We start from the raw sequence: 16245 nt of genomic DNA, 5'->3' as shown, positions 1-16245 counted from the left end.
TTTCTGAAATAGATAGAACCCATACAGCAGTGGTGGCTACATCTTACTCCAAAATGGCACGTGGTGGCAGAGCAAATATTTGAACTCAGAACTGAAAGAAAGCTGATAACTGAAGGCGAGACCACAGGATTTGAATTGAAATATGTCTTTTTAATGGTTAAAATTTAAAAACAAAGCAAATCTTTTCAGTATAGTATGGCAGTTAGGAACAGGAGCTCTAGAGCCAGACTTCTTGGATTCAAATTTTGGCACCTTCTGTAATTATCTCTGTGACTTTGGGCTGATTACTTAATCTCATGATGCCTCAATTTTTTCATCTCATAATGTTATGAGGATTAAATGAGCTCGTACAATAAGATCTGGGCCTGGCATGTAGTAAACACTCCATAAATAATAACTGCTATTATTATCATCATCGTCATGATTATTGATATTTTAGAAAACAACCGTTAAAATAGTACTCCCTAGTATCAGGAGTATGAGATAACTAGTGTAAACACTTTGATGCATTTCCTTTCAGTATTTTTTCTCAGTTTGATTTTTACACAGTAAACTATATGAATAATTTTTCATTCTGCTTTTTTCACCTAGCGCCATAAGCATTTTCTCATGTTCTTAAATTATTTTGTGAGCATCTTTTTAAATGACCACATGTTTGTGTGCATTTCTCATAATTAAACGGTTTCCTGTTGGACAGTTAGCAAGTTTTTAACTTTTTTTTTTTTTGCAGTTATAAGAAGCACTACAATGAACATCCTTGGACCTAGAACAATTTCTGTGTTTCAGATTATTTCATGAAGATAGATTCCCCAAAGTGAAAATATTAGGTCAGAGTATATGAACATCCAGAGCTCATGGTCCATATTGCCCAATTGCTTTTTCTTAAGGGAATTCAAGGACTTAAAATAAATTGAGGAGCACGCATTTATTGCCCTTATTGCTTGAGATGGGAGGAGAGATGGAGTGAATAAACATTTTTTCTGTGTAATATACTAGGCATTATTTGTAGGCATTTAGCATACATGGTTATTTTTACATACATTATGCTCATTATCATAGCCTTGTGTTACATGTGGGAGTTACTTCCATTTTACTGATGGGAGAACTGAATTATAGGTAGGTAAGTACTTTGCCCAAAGACTCAAAATGTTCAAGGCTGGGTCTGAATCTAGATCTGCCTGATTGCAAAGCTCATGCTCTTTTATTTGTAAAATTTTATGTAATGTAAGTATTCAGAATTTTAAAATGAATATGTATACAGTGAGTGAATACATAATCTTACAATGAATCTTATAATTCACTATAGCATAGTGAATCTACTGTTAATCATAGACCACATTATTAAGATAGTGAAACTCAGCTGGACGTAATGAATGGGTAAATTACAAAGTTAAACCAGACAGGGCTTAACTATCTACATACATTTTAGAAAAGGAAAAAAATCCTTAGCTGGATGAGATGTACTTGGTAGTGAATATATAAAGCTCGTTTCTAAAATGAATGCAGCAAGCATTTGTCAGTGAAACACTCTTAGTAATGACCTCAACAGAAATAGCAGTGGAAAAAAACAAAAAAATCTATCAAATTTGGGGATTAGGAGAACTGAAAAAGGCGCATTAAATAACTGAATTGAAAAATACACTTAGTAAAACCCTTGGCAAAGTAAACTAAGGTCTTAATAGAGAAATAAGCAAAAAAAAATTGAGATGTTCTAGATAAGGATAATAAGATAATGTGTGGGAGATTAATTTTGTACTGAAAATAGAAGCAAAAAAAATTTTGAGTTGCATTTTACAGTTGATTTTGAAGCACTCTGAAGCCATTAGTAAAATAATTATCAGTGGAGCCCCTTAATCCTCTGATGAAGAAGTTACTGCCATAGCTGATCCCAGAAAGGCCAAGATTCCATTGCTTTTGTCTTTACTAAGGAAGGAATTAGGGAAGAGAAAGATTTCAGTAAATTGTGAACATATTAAATAGTTGCAAATAAATGATTAGGTGGTATCTACTAGAATTGTAGAGAAATGAATATAAAACATTGATCATTATGCTGCCATTAGAAATAATGGTTTTGAAAAATACTTGAAGTAAAAATACAGTTTATTTTGGCTGGAGCATAAGAAAATAGGAAAATGATGAGAAAGATGGCAGATTGTGAAGGACTTGGTGTGCCATTTATTCATTCATTAAGCATTTATTAGTACTGGGATTGTCCCTTGTCCTCAAAAGATTTACATACTAGTGGAGAGAGAGAGAGTAAACAAAAAAGTGCAGTGGACTGTGGTTACAGCTTTTATGATATGAATCTGGAGACACCCAGGAGGGCTAGTAAGAGATTCCATGCAGAGTGGGAGAAAGGGCGCAGGCATTTTCCAGGGAAAGGGGCAGCACTGCCAGGGGTATGTCAGCAAGGATAAGGACCTACTATGTTCTTGTAACTCTGAGCAGTTCAGGGGCCACAAGGTGTAGAGCAGGAGTCCACAAACTTTCTGTAAAGGACCAGACAATAAATATGTTCTCCTTTGTGGACCATACCAACTCAGCCATTGTAGTGCAAAAGCCGTCATAGAGAGTGGAAACTAATGGGTGTGACCGAGTTTGACTAGTGGGCCTTCATTAGCCAACCTCTAGTGTATGGCAGGGAGATTTGAGGAAGAGAGAACCCACTGAGCCTTGTGTTGCCCTAGCACAAGACATTGAAAGATTTGAAGTGAGGAATTTACAACATTGATTGTGTGAAGAACAGAATAAAAGAGAAAAAGATTGTTTTTAAGCCCTATAAACCAATAAGAAAAGAGAAGACAATTTTTTAAATGGGCAGATTCACAGGAGAGGCAGTACAGCTAGCCAATAAACATAAAATAATGCTCTACCTCACTGATAGGGAAATGCAAAGTAAAACAGTGACTTTTTTTTTTTTACCCATCGTATTGGCAAAAGTGAAAAAGTTTTGCCATGTGTTATCGACAAGGTTGTAGGGAAACTCATACGCTGAATAAATCACTACAGCTTTAAAGTAAAAACATTTTTGACCCAGCGATTTCCATTTCTTAGGGAAACATGAGTGTATTAGGAGTCATGTGTGTTCAAGGATGTCTTTGTCAGTAGCCACAGAACCTTCAGACTTCCAAGTCACCTTTCATCTCCTGCACTCCAGTGCAGGGTCTGTTCGTCTATTTTTTTTAACCCCTTCCCAACTCTTTGTACTCTTCTACTGTGCCCGCTGGAATTTACAGCCCATTATTCTCGAAACCCAGTCTCAACCTGTGCTTAACATTCCCTTCGCTTTCTTCCTCTTGGGGGACCTGTGCACTGGTGCCGTTGGGGCTGTTTCTTTCCTTGGCGCTCCTTTTCACTGTTCGTAGAGGTGGGAACGGCGTCTCCCATGCATGTCTTTGCTGCTTTCAAACTGTTCTTCCTCCCTTCTCCCTAAAAATCCTCAATTTTGGGGTATGTCATCAGATTATTTAATCTACTACCCCTCATGATTGCTGTCAGCTACTACCCTCCAGGTCATTGCTGCTCATTTCTCAGTTATTTCAGCTCGAGGCTCATTGCTCCTCTTTCCAGTACTACCTCAGTCTTTACATTGAAATTGAAAAGAATATGCGTAACTGATCTTCCGAGTCCCTTGGCCTCACATGTCCTTGGCCTTTCTTCCAGTGCTCTTCCCATCCAGCCTGTCTCAGTTGCTCACTCCTGTCGTTGTCCCCTCTTGCCTCAAGATAACTGCTGTCCCTCTGCTGTTTCCGTTTCATGTGCTCCACTCTGTGACCCACTTCCTAGTGGGGTAGTTCGCTCCTTCTACTAATTTTCTCAGCCCCAACCATCTTTGACCTCAATGGAATCTCCAATCCCGTGATCCTACCCCTGTTTCCCTGCCACTCACCCTCTTGATGTTTTCACTCCCTTTCTTACTCATCTTAAATTCCGTGGTTTATCATTTTAATCGCTCCTTTGGATTCACTCTCTTGCTCTGCTTGTGTGACAGAACGACAGCCCTAGTTAAAACCAACTCTGCTTTCTTTGCACCCGCCCCTCTGTAACTTAGTGTGGCTGGAAGAAAACACAACCACACGTGACCACATACCTCAAGTGGGTCCTTAATGCTGCCTGTTGATCGTACTATATTTTCCTCGTCTGTTCACTCTCCCACTCTCCTAAATGACTATTTCATATCTTCTTTTCTTCAAACTTCCAGTGTCTCTTCCCATCCTCACTTTCAGCTCACGACCTTGCTTCCTACTTTGCTAAGAAAATTGAAGCAGTCAGAAAACTTCCACAAACCCCACCAGCCCATGTACCTACCAGCATCTGCGTCAGTACACGCTGTCTTCCTGCTCGTTACCTTAGATTAACTGTTCAGGTTTCTTGTGTCTGCTTTTACACCAGATCCCACCCTCTCTCACCTGCTCAAGAGGGTTGCTTCAGCTTCTCTCCTTCTATTATTTCTCCTTTCTTTAAAAAAAAAAACTTCACCACCTGTTTCCTCAGTCTCCTTTTGCAGCATTATTTCTCAAAAGAGTTGTCTATACTTGCTGTTCCCAAGATCCTCCTCTCATTCTCTATTAAACCCACTCCAGTCAGGCCTTTGCACCAGTCCTGCTGAAGCAGCTCCTCAGGTTCTCCAGTAACTTCCGTGTTGCCAAATGCCATATGCCGTTGATTCTGTTCATCTTACTTGACCTGTCAGCAACATTTGACATAGCTATCTGTTCCCTTATCCTTGAAATTCTTCTTTGCTTTCCAGGATGCTGCACACCCTTGGTTATCTCCTGCCTCAGTGTTGGTTCCTTGTAATTTTCCTTTGCCTTTCTTATGACAGACCTCTTAATATTGGAGAGCCCCAGGGCTCAGTCCTTGGTTTTGTTTGTTTTTTGTTTTTCTTTTCTATGCTCCATTGGTAATCTCATTCTGTCTCATGTCTTTAAATACCATATAAATGCCAGCAATGCCCAAATTTAGATCTTTAGCTCTCTCCCTAACTTCAGTCTCATATGTTCAACTGCCTATTCAACATCTGTACATAAATGTCTAATAATAGATTTCAAACTCAGCATGTCCAAAACTAAACTCCTAAACTTCCTCCCCAAAGCCTGCTCTACCCATAGACTTCCTCATTTCTTTTTTCTTTTTTTTTTTGGTGAGGAAGATCGGCCCTGAGCTAACATCCAATGCCAATCCTCCTCCTTTTCGCTGAGGAAGATTGGCCCTGGGCTAACATCTGTGCCCATCTTTCTCTACTTTATATGGGACGCCGCCACAGCATGGCTTGACAAGCAGTGAATCAGTGCACGCTGGGATCCGGGCCTGCGAACCCCGCGTGCCGAAGCAGAGCGTGCGCACTTAACCACTGTGCCGCCGGGCTGGCCCCTAGACTTCCCATTTCTGTTTGTCAGTGGGAACTCCATCCTCCCGGTAGCTCAGGCTAAAATCTTGGTGTTATTCTTGACTTTGCTTTTTCTTTGACTCTTCAGATCCTTTCTTTCAGGACGACGTGTTCTTTGTATATCATCAGAATACATGCAGAATCTTACCATGCCTCCTCACCACTACCACCCTGGTCCCAGCCACTACCACCATAGCTCCTGGAATTACTTAAATAGGTTACTACCTGGTCTCCCCCGTTCCACCCTAGCCCCTCCCAACAGTACTTTCTCAATTTAGTAGCCAGAGTGAGCGTTTTACAAACTGACAGTCCCTGCCACTGCTCTATTCACAGCCCTGCCATGACTGCCCCTGTCAATCAGAGAAAATCTAATCCTTACAATGGCCTACAAGGCTCTACATTTTCTGCCCAGCCCACTCCCCTTTCTCCTGACTCATTTCCTGCCACAGCTTTCCCTCCTTCCTCGCTGGCCTCCTGGCTATATTATAAAATATCAGTCGTGTTCCTACTTTAGGGCTTTTGCTTTAGCTAGTTCAGCTGTGTGGAATGTACTTCCCCAAATATCTACTTGGCTCCCTGGCCTTACCTCCAGGTCTTTGCTTAGATTTCACCTTCTCTAAACACCCTATTTAATTTTGCTTCCTACCCTCTCCCATCCCCGTTATCCTGGATTCTTTATTTTTTGCATAGCACATACCATCTTCTAACATGGTATTTCAGGGGTCAGCAAGCTAGAGCTCCGTTGCCCTGTGGCCTCTTTTTGTACAGCCTATAGGCTAATAATGGTTTGTACGTTTTTAAAGGGTTGTAAAAAAAAAAAAAAAAAGAATATACAACAGACATATGTGGTCTGCAAAGCCTAGACTATTAACTCTCTGCCCCTTTCCAGAAAACGTTTGCACTGTATATTCTGTTTATTGTCTTTCTCTTCCTGCAAGAATATAGGCTCCAAGAGGGCAAAGATCTTTGTTTTATTTATTGCTGTATCTGCAGCAACTAGAACAGTGCCTAGAATGTAGTAGGCACTCAGGAAATATTTTTTAAATGAATTAATTCCTTGTAATGGTGCAAAATTGTAAATAGCTTGTTATAGACTAGAAATAAATGAGTTGTTACAGACTAGAAATAAAACTCTTTATTTCTACGGAAACATATGTATTTAAATGCATGAAAAACAGCTCTACAAGGATACGCATCAAATGAATATTAGAGTACCTTTGGGGAGGAGACCAGGATCAGCAGAGGAACTTGAAGGCAGCTTTAATTTCATCTGTATTGTATACTTTTTTTTAATACAATGAAAGCAGTCACATATTAGTTTTTCATTTAAAGATTTTTTTTTAGTGAGTAGAAAGGGAAAAAAAGAAATAGGTACTAACTAAAGCAATGAGAGGAAATAGAGAGTAATGAGGTGGAGAGAGAGGGAAGAGAACATTGCCTTTCTTAAATGTCGTATTTGGCCAGTAATCTGAATGAGGAGACAGAGTGAGCAATGTGAATATTTGGAGAAAGAGCATGCAAAAGTAAAGACCCTTAAGTGGGAACAAGCCTACCATCATCAGGGAACCACAGGAAGACCAGTGGCACTGGAACATAGGGAAAAGGGGGCAGAGACTGCAAGGAGGTAGTTCAGAGAGGCAGGCAGGAGCCCAGATTAGGAACAGCTTTGTAGGCTGTGGTAGGGATGTGAGGTTTTGTTCTCAGTGTGATGAGAAACCACTGGAAGGTTTTGATGGCGAGAAGACATGATTTAATTGCAGGTTTAACAAGGTCATTTTTGCTGCTTTGTCTCAGAGAACAGGCTGTAAGGAACAAAAGAGAAGGCAGGGAAACCTATGGTAGACCATGCTCTTGTGGAGCATGGGGTCTGGGCGGGGGTGGACAGTGGGGAAGGTAAGAAGTAGTCAGAGTGTGTTTTGAAGGTGTATTTTGAGAGTATATTTTGACAGCGCTGGCTGATGGTTTGGATGTGGGATATGAGGGAAATCAAGGATGACTCCTTAGTATTTTGGCCTGAACAACTGGATGAACACTAGTGGCATTTAGTGATACTGGGCAACTGGAGGAGGAGCAGATTTGAATGGGGTGGGGAAAGGAATCAAGAGTTCTGTTTTAGCCAGTAAAGTGTGAGGTGCCCACTTAACAAATAGATGTGTCTTGTTAGCCATTGGGAACTTGAGTGTGGAATTCAGAGTCCTCTTGAATAGCACAGACTGGATGAAATTGTGTGGATAGAGAAAGAAAGGGGGCTAGGATATTTAGGGGTAGGGGAGCCAGCACCTGCCAGAGCAGCCAGTGAAATGAAAGGAAAACCAGGGAGACAGGATGCCTCCAGCTGAGAGGTAAGAGTGGCTGCCAGTGGTCAGCACTGTGAGGAGGTTCAGATGAGGCCAAGAAGAAGTCATTGCGTTTGGCACCAGGGAATTCTCACTCTCAGTGGAGTGGAGTGAAGAAGGGGAGACAGTAACTTGCCACAACTTTCAAGATGTTTCTGTGAATGGGAGGGAGTGGAGAAATTGAATAGGTATGGTGAATGGAGTCAAAGATGGTTTTTTTGTTTTTTGTTTTTGTTGTGAGGAAGACTGGCTCTGAGCTAACATCCATTGCCAATCCTCCTCTTTTTGCTGAGGAAGATTATCTCTGAGCTAACATCTGTGCCCGTCTTCCTCTGTTTTGTATGTGACATGCCGCCACAGCATGGCTTGATGAACAGTGCATAGGTCCGCGCCCAGGATCTGAACCTGCGAACCCCGGGCCGCCAAAGCGGAGTGCGCAAACTTACCCACTATGCCACCGGGCAGGCCCTCAAAGGTGGTTTTTTAAGATGTTATTTTAAAATAATTTCAAACTTACAGAAAAGTTGTGAGAATAATTCAGAGAACTGTCATATACACTTTACTTGCATTCACCAGTTTTTGACATTTTGCCACATTTTCCCACACACACAAACACACACAATTTTTTTTTGACCATTTTAAAGCAGGTTGCATACATGTTGCACTTTCACCCCTTAAGAATTTAATGTGTGTATCTTAAGAGCCCGGATGTTCTCTTCTGAAACCGTGTATAGTCATCAAATTCAGGAAATTTAGTTTTTTACAGTCTGTGTTACAGTTTTGTCACTTGTCCCAGAAACATCCTTTGTAGCATTTTTTCCTCCAGTACAGGATCCAGTCTAGAGTTTTATATTACATTTAGTTGTCATCTTTTTTTTTTTTAATTTTATTTATTTATTTTTTTCCCCCAAAGCCCCAGTAGATAGTTGTATGTCATAGTTGCACATCCTTCTAGTTGCTGTATGTGGGACGCGGCCTCAGCATGGCCGGAGAAGCGGTGCCTCGGTGTGCGCCCGGGATCCGAACCTGGGCCACCAGTAGCGGAGCGCACGCACTTAACCGCTAAGCCATGGGGCCGGCCCTAGTTGTCATCTTTTTTGACAGAGGTTTTGTTTTTTTTTTCAGTAGAACTTTGCCATTTTCTCACTATAACAAGCCCATGAGATAGAGGTACTATTATCTCATTTTGTAGATCATAGTTAATTATTCTTCCCATGACTAATAAATGACAGAGTAAGAACTCAAGGTCAGCAGAGGAACCCCAAGGTTTGCGTTCTCTGCTACAGTGACTCCCATGTAGTGCGTGGAAAAATCTGAAATTCCTTGTTTGAAGAGGACAAGTAAGTCAAATACATAGATCACAGGCAATGATCCCTTATATAAAAAGGCTGATTTTAAATTTCCAGACCTGGATTATAACTCTTTGTAGTGGTAGATCAGAGTTTAATATGTCGCCCTCAGGAGAATTAGGACAGAGGAAGAGCAAGAGAAGGGAATATGTTTAAACTTTATGTGTAAAATTTATCAGACTTTGGCCTAAATGATGTGTTTTCAGAGTTGTTTAGAAAGGTAAAATAAAATACTCAGATTAATTCTTTTATGGTGAGTTTAGTTGACGGTATATGGACATAGTCTAAAGAGTCCTGATCTATGTTTCAAAAGGTTTGTTTCAGCTCGTAAAATGCTGTTGTTAAACCCTTATTAGAAAATATTATGGGACCTAATTTAGGAAAGGAGCATTAAACAGTGAATCATTGAAGCCACAGGTGCTCCAGAACGGGAATTAGAATGCTCCATTGGATTTTTAGTTCAATAATGTTTTACACAGTTTTCTGTTACACAGTTTTGAGGGGTTAATGGGTAAAGACTTATGTTGGATAGAAGCCCAAGTTATGATGAAAATTTTTCTGTAACATTTCAACTAGAGATTGGTCTTACTGTTGAATGTGACTTCTGTAAGAAGTGACCTAGCCTGGCCCAGTACTGTCCCCTTTCACAGGAGCCCAGGTATTTGCTGAAAGAATCGAATGACAGGTAGCTCTCACTCGGGTAACTCAGTAGTCCCAGAACTGTACTTGAACAATTAAGTTGAATATAAGTTTCCCCGAAGACTTGGAGAATTTCAGCAGCAAGTATAAAGAAAAGAAGTAAGGTTAGCTTTTGTATGTGGAATATGACCAGATTCATTATTTACAGTCAACTAAATGTTTTACTTCTAGAAGCTGAGAGGATTGTGGTCTTTCATTGCTTTGTAGATGAGGAAATAACCCAAATGAGTGTAAGTGATTTGCACAGCATTGCCCAGCCAGCTCTTCTTCTTGCAGAGAGCTGAGACAAGAGCCCCAGATCTCTGGCACTCCTTTTTTCCTGATGTTATTTTGTCTCTCCCTGGCACAGAAGACTTAAAGACTCGTGGTTGGGGGCAGTTTGTCCTAAAGGCCCATGAGGTTACATGGGTTTGTTAGCTTCAGAAAGGCTGTGGCTTGGGGCGGGTCCGGTGGCGCAAGCGGTTAAGTGCTCGCTCTCTGCTGCGGTGACCCGGGGTCCGCCGGTTGGGATCCTGGGCGCACACCGACGCACTGCTTGTCAAGCCATGCTGTGGTAGTGTCCCATATAAAGTGGAGGAGGATGGGCATGGATGTTAGCCCAGGGCCAGTCTTCCTCAGCAAAAAGAGGAGGATTGGCAGATGTTAGCTCAGGGCCGATCTCCCTCACCAAAAAAAAAGAAGGGCTGTGGCTCTGAGTTCATGTCTGCCTTACCTCCCCAGATAGCATCCTTCCCCTGACCTGGCTCCCTCCCGCCGTAAGTCAAGGATGAAACAGTGAAGAAACTATAAAGGTAGGAGTTTTTTCTGGAGTCTTATTGTAGTATACATAGTATACGGTATACAGTAATCTGCCCTTATCCGTGGGAATACATTCCATCATGCCTGAAACCGCAGATAGTATCAAACCCTATGTATACTCTTTCTTTCCTAATGGGCTATCAGGCAGGTAGCACATACAGTGTGGGTATGCTGGACAAGTCCTGTGTGGGGTGGAGCATGATTTTATCACGCTACTCAGAATGGCATGCAATTTAAAACTTGTGAATTGTTTACTTCTGGAATTTTCTATTTAATGTTTTGTGCAGTTAACCATGGGTAACTGAAACCGCAGAAAGTGAAACTGCAGATAAAGGGGGGACGCTGTAGTAGTTTAAGATTTAATGTAGAAATTTGATGGGGAAGCTTAAAAGCCAGTAGAGAAACAAAAGTTTGAGGCATAAAAAAGAAGTGCTCTGATAAAAATTCTAGCTTTATTTTAAAGATTTTATTTATTTATTTTTTCCCCCAAAGCCCCAGCAGATAGCTGTATGTCATAGCTGCACATCCTTCTAGTTGCTGTATGTGGGACGCGGCCTCAGCATGGCCGGAGAAGCGGTGCGTCGGTGCACGCCCGGGATCCGAACCCGGGCCGCCAGCAGCGGAGCGCGTGCACTTAACCGCTAAGCCACCGGGCCGGCCCGTCTAGCTTTATTTTAACCTTACATCCCAGTGGGCTAGAGGCTTTTGTTTTGGTGTTGGTACTTGCTGATCAGGTGCACAGAGGCAGTTTTTATTTGTAAAACAGAATCTACACATTCACACCCTGGTGAGATTCTAGTAGAGTTTAAATTGCTCAGTAGCCAGGTCAAACTGGTGATTTCAGCTAAAATTATCATTTTCTGATTCTGGGAAAATACAAACTCCTGTCCATCTCAAATGCTTTTGAGTCAGGTTCATCAAATGCCTAACCACATATTGAATTGTTGAATTTAATAACGTAAAGAAATCTTAGAAATTTCTTAGTTCATCCCTCTCATTCCAGACTTTTCTTATATTGTATTTGTAGTTTCCAGCTATAAAATCTTGCATAGACAAGTGCCTAATAAATGTTTGCTTATTAATTTAATTTCTGGAGTTCCTTCTAGAATAAGCATACTACTCTTGTAAGAATGTATAATGGAGAGTTGACGGGAGACGATGTATTTTATTAACTGTAAATAATATGGATTAGTTGCTGTATGAAAATTTTTTTAAATTGAAATATCATTTCATGTGACTTAAAGATTTGCTCTCTGTGTCCCCAGCCCTACTCCAGGAAAATGATTTAGGAAAAGTTTATTTTATAATAAATATATTTATTTTTCTTTCTAAGAATCAGTTTAGTGTAAAGGGAATAAATATTGTTTGCTTTTGAGGCCGTTCAGTAGATTCCTGTGTCTACTAGTCAGAAATATATATGGTGCCTGCCTCATAGACTAAATAGGCACACAGAACTGTACCTTTAGTTTCAAGTTAATTTGTAAGTGTAAATTTTCTTTACATCCTTCTTAGTTATTACATTAGCTTCCTCAGCAGAAAAATATATTAAGAAGAATCCATTGATGATTCTAACGTAATTTTTTTATCTTAAAAAAGTTTTCATTCACTGTTTTCTAAAGGTCTTAATTTTAAACTTAAATGATTTATGAATTTTCATAAAATAGTATATGACACAAGTGATTGATTAGCAAAATGAAAAGTACTAGAACTAATCTTTTTGAGTTCAGTATATGCTAAATGACAAATTTAAATTATTTGTGGTGTGTGCTCATTATTTCTGCAGTCGAAATTTTCTTATACATGAGTAATTTTTGCTTAAAATATTTATAGTTATTACTGAGAGAATCTATAGAACTTATTACTATAGAAGTCTCAAGAACTGTTGTAGAAGAATTGTAGGCCCTCTTCTCTAAGCTAAAATCCATTTTAATTTGCTTTTGGCTTTTACATTTTCGTGGGATTTTTTTCCTTCTAATTCAACGTACGCTTTAATTGAGCTATTTATTGATTTTTTCTTAAATGATATTTCTGAAATTATGCATTGATGTTTTGAAAAATTAGGAAGTTGATGAGAGATGCTTGAAATATTTTTTTTAATATTAAAGAAAATTTTGGTATTTTAAATTTTGTAGTAGTCTTACTGTTTCTGTATATTTTTACTTAGTATTTCACTTAAACATTTAAATAAGTCTAACATAAATTTGTTGTTATAACATTATTATTTCCATACATATAAAGTATTAAAACCATTATCGAAAAAAACAAATCACAGGGGCTGGCCTGGTGGTGTAGCAGTTAAGTTCGTGCACTCTGCTTCAGCGGCCTGGGCTTCACAGGTTCGAATCCTGGGCTTGGACCAACCCACCGCTCATCAAGCCATGCTGTGGCAGCGTCCCACATACAAAAAAAAAAAGAGGAAGATGGGCACAGATGTTAGCTCAGCCCATCTCCCTCAGCAAAAAGAGGAAGATTGGCAACAGATGTTAGCTCAAGGCCAATCTTCCTCACCAAAAACAAAGAAAACAAATCACAAGTGTAGAATATGTACTAATTCCCATTATCTAAGTAAAAGTAGAACTTCTGGTCTCTAATTTTCAGGACAGGTCTCTGAGACTAGGTCTCTGGGATTATAAAAGAACTTTTCCGATATAACTCTTTTGCTTTGCAGAAGTTGCGACAGTTTTTTTCCATTACTATAAAAATTTTTTATTTTCTTTTTTAAAGATTTTATTTATTTATTTTCCCCCCAAAGCCCCAGTAGATAGTCGTATGTCATAGCTGCACATCCCTCCAGTTGCTGTACGTGGGACGTGGCCTCAGCATGGCCGGAGAAGCAGTGCGTCAGTGCGCTCCCGGGATCCGAACCCAGGCCGCCAGCAGCGGAGTGCGCGCACTTAACCGCCAAGCCACGGGGCCGGCCCTATTTTCAATATTATTTTCCTATCATTGTGTCTACTCATTTGATGGCATAATCTGGAGACAAGTTGCTGCAAGTACCTCAGTTTTCTGTAGCTAAAACTTAAGCCTTTAAATACTATAACCATTAAGCATTTTCACAAAAAACTGTCTAAACTATATTTCGCACCTTCTTGCCTTCTTAAAAGGTAAAAAAAAAAAAAGGGTGTAATTTAAGCTTGTTGATGATTCTGTCATTATGAATAGCAAGCATTGTACCCTAATATAGTAAGGTTTTCTGGGGTCTTTTGCCTTGCCCTAGTTATGACTTCAAACAATTATACTGTTGGGGATTTTTATTATTTATTTTCATTGTGAAAGTAACATAACCCCATTGTTGAAAATTTTTTAAGGAGAAAAGAAAAAGGACTCATAATGCTAAGACCCTAATACCCTGCTAGCTTTTCATTGTCTCTTTCCAGTCTTTTGCATTTAATAATTCCATCTTTATCTTATACAGATTTTTTTACTTATCTGTAATTGTTTTCTGGATACAATATTTTATCACTTTTATCACTTTCTAATCATAAAGTGATATGTTTCATGTCATTACAGAAATTAACTGTCTTTTTTAATGGCTGCATAATAGCCCAGCAGTTGAATGTTGTGTTATTTACTCATATTTTTATTGTTGTATCAGAGATAATCCTGGGATAAAATTATTGAGAATAACACTTTCTTTTTTGTATTTAGGATTCTTAGGATACACTCTCAGAAGTGTAATCGTGAGGACAAGGTATAAAAATGCATATGGCTCTTGGTATAGATTGTTGAGTGGAATTCCAATAGGTTGTATTAGTTAACACTACCATCAGTAATTTGTTAGAATTGATTCATCATATCCTCAGCAATAGGATATTATTGTTATAAAATTATCTTTGCTAATTAGTCTAAAACATTACTTTTATAATTAAATTTATTGATTACTATAAAGTTCGGCATTTTCCCATATTTGTTTACTGTTGTATTTCCTCTTGTGAATTCTCTTTCATGTGTTATCTATTGGTTCTTAATTAGTTTTCAGATAAATAACGTTATTAATGTGTTACTATCTTGTTGGATCATCTAACTTTGTATTGCTGTAATATGCTAGGAACTCCCTTTTATATTTGTTCAAATAAAGCGTATGTTTATCCACTATATTTGTAAATAGTGATGCCCCCCGGAAATGCCTCATAAGAGATGTTGTAGGTCCTGTGAGCTGTGGCCTGTCTGAGTCTTGGGAACCTGAAAGCTGGCATCATAGTGAGGGTGAGTCACCACTGTGCCTACATCTCCCACTGGTGTAAAGTGTTAATAGAATGAATGTTGTGAGGCGTTTTTTCCCTCGATTGCAGCCAGTGCTCAGAACCAAAGTAGTATAATTTGGAAAAGACGGGAAGGAGAGGAGGGTAGAATAGATGGGCAGGGAGTTCTGTGGTCCATAAAGAGGGTGCACAGCTGGCAGCTGGCTTTCATCTTGGTTTTCTCTTTTCTTCCTACTCAGTTTACTTTCCACCCATCTCCACCCGAAGACAGAGAAGAACCTCATAATATACAACTAGATGATCTAACTAGGTTTTTAAAAATAGAAATCAGATTCTTCCCCTTAACTAATTTGGAATGTTGATTCCCCCTTTTTTTTTTTAAATAAGAGGATTAGATAACATCCATCTTCATTCTGAAGACGTTATGATTGCTGTTTTCTAATTACAGTTAAAGTTTGATAAATTTCAGTTTCATGGGATGAGGGGGATGGATGATGATAAGGACATGATATTCAATGGCTGATCGCTTAGTATCTATATTTGTAAGACAACAATCAGCATTTTAACCCAAGATTCAGTTTTAAGGTTACGTTCTTATAAATCGAACACTTTCTTAGTATTAGAATAGATTAGCATTATCCTTTGTGTTCAGTATAATCTCAGATTTCCTTACCATCTCACATTTCATTCTAGATTTTATATTCATTAATTTTTTTATGTCTCAATCTTGGTTGAGTTTCATTGTTTCTTTGTCACAGTAATAGAAAAATAGACGTGAACACTCACAGAATATGTGCTGCTGTTGTTTTTTGTATTAAGTGGTTAGTTGTATGGTATTATCTGTCATACGATTTATTTCCTACTATTTTTTTTCCATTTGGGGGCTATTTCTATAGAATTTACTTTGTGATATTCTTTTTCTATCTCTTTGCACATTATGTGGACTACCCTCAATCAACTACTTAATTTTCACCCTTGTAAAATTTTTACAGACTGATTACATTCATATCTGATTTAATATTCACCACTTGATTTCTGATTCTTTTCTTTGTTCCTCTTATTCCTGCAATATTTCTCTCTTGATTATTCTATTTCTTTAGAACATCACCTCATTTAAATGACAAGTCAAACAGCTCATTTTGTTGCATATTCTTTGATCATACAAAAATAATTTAAGTAATCTTCTTCTTAAGTCTGTCTGATGGTACAAACTGCCATCAGTATCTGGGTTTTAATCATCATTAAATAATTGTTTTAGTGATTGAAGTGTGAAGGGGATGGACATGAGGTACCTACTGTTGCAGCACTTGACGTTCTCATTTAATCTTCTCAACCCCAATTCACAGACGACTAAACTAAAACTCAGAAAGTTAAGCCACTTTCCTAAAAAAGGCAGTTGAAAGAACTGAGATTGAATTCATGTGTGTATGACTCCTAACCCATGCTTCCTCTACTCTGTCTTCCTGTTTACC

The 16245-nt window shown here is 39.0% G+C and overlaps 1 protein-coding gene across 4 annotated transcripts in view; it reads left to right on the top strand.

The window, feature by feature from the left end:
- The window catches only part of TNPO1 (transportin 1), a 92115-nt gene that overhangs the window by 4513 nt on the left and 71357 nt on the right, over nt 1–16245 (top strand). The window contains exon 1 of one of the 4 annotated variants that reach the window (XM_087430204.1): nt 10494–10564. The exons of 2 other annotated variants lie outside the window; for them this stretch is intronic. The gene's annotated coding sequence lies outside the window, so the exon portion shown is untranslated. Of the gene's footprint in view, nt 1–10493; nt 10565–14724; nt 14778–16245 lie in introns of those variants that run through there. One more of the 4 variants, XM_087430205.1, reaches the window with a different exon arrangement.

Source organism: Ceratotherium simum, chromosome 4 (genome assembly GCF_057802395.1).
Source record: "Ceratotherium simum simum isolate JZ-2026a chromosome 4, ASM5780239v1, whole genome shotgun sequence".
NCBI classification, from domain to species: domain Eukaryota; kingdom Metazoa; phylum Chordata; class Mammalia; order Perissodactyla; family Rhinocerotidae; genus Ceratotherium; species Ceratotherium simum.
This window is presented reverse-complemented; position numbering and strand designations above follow the sequence as displayed.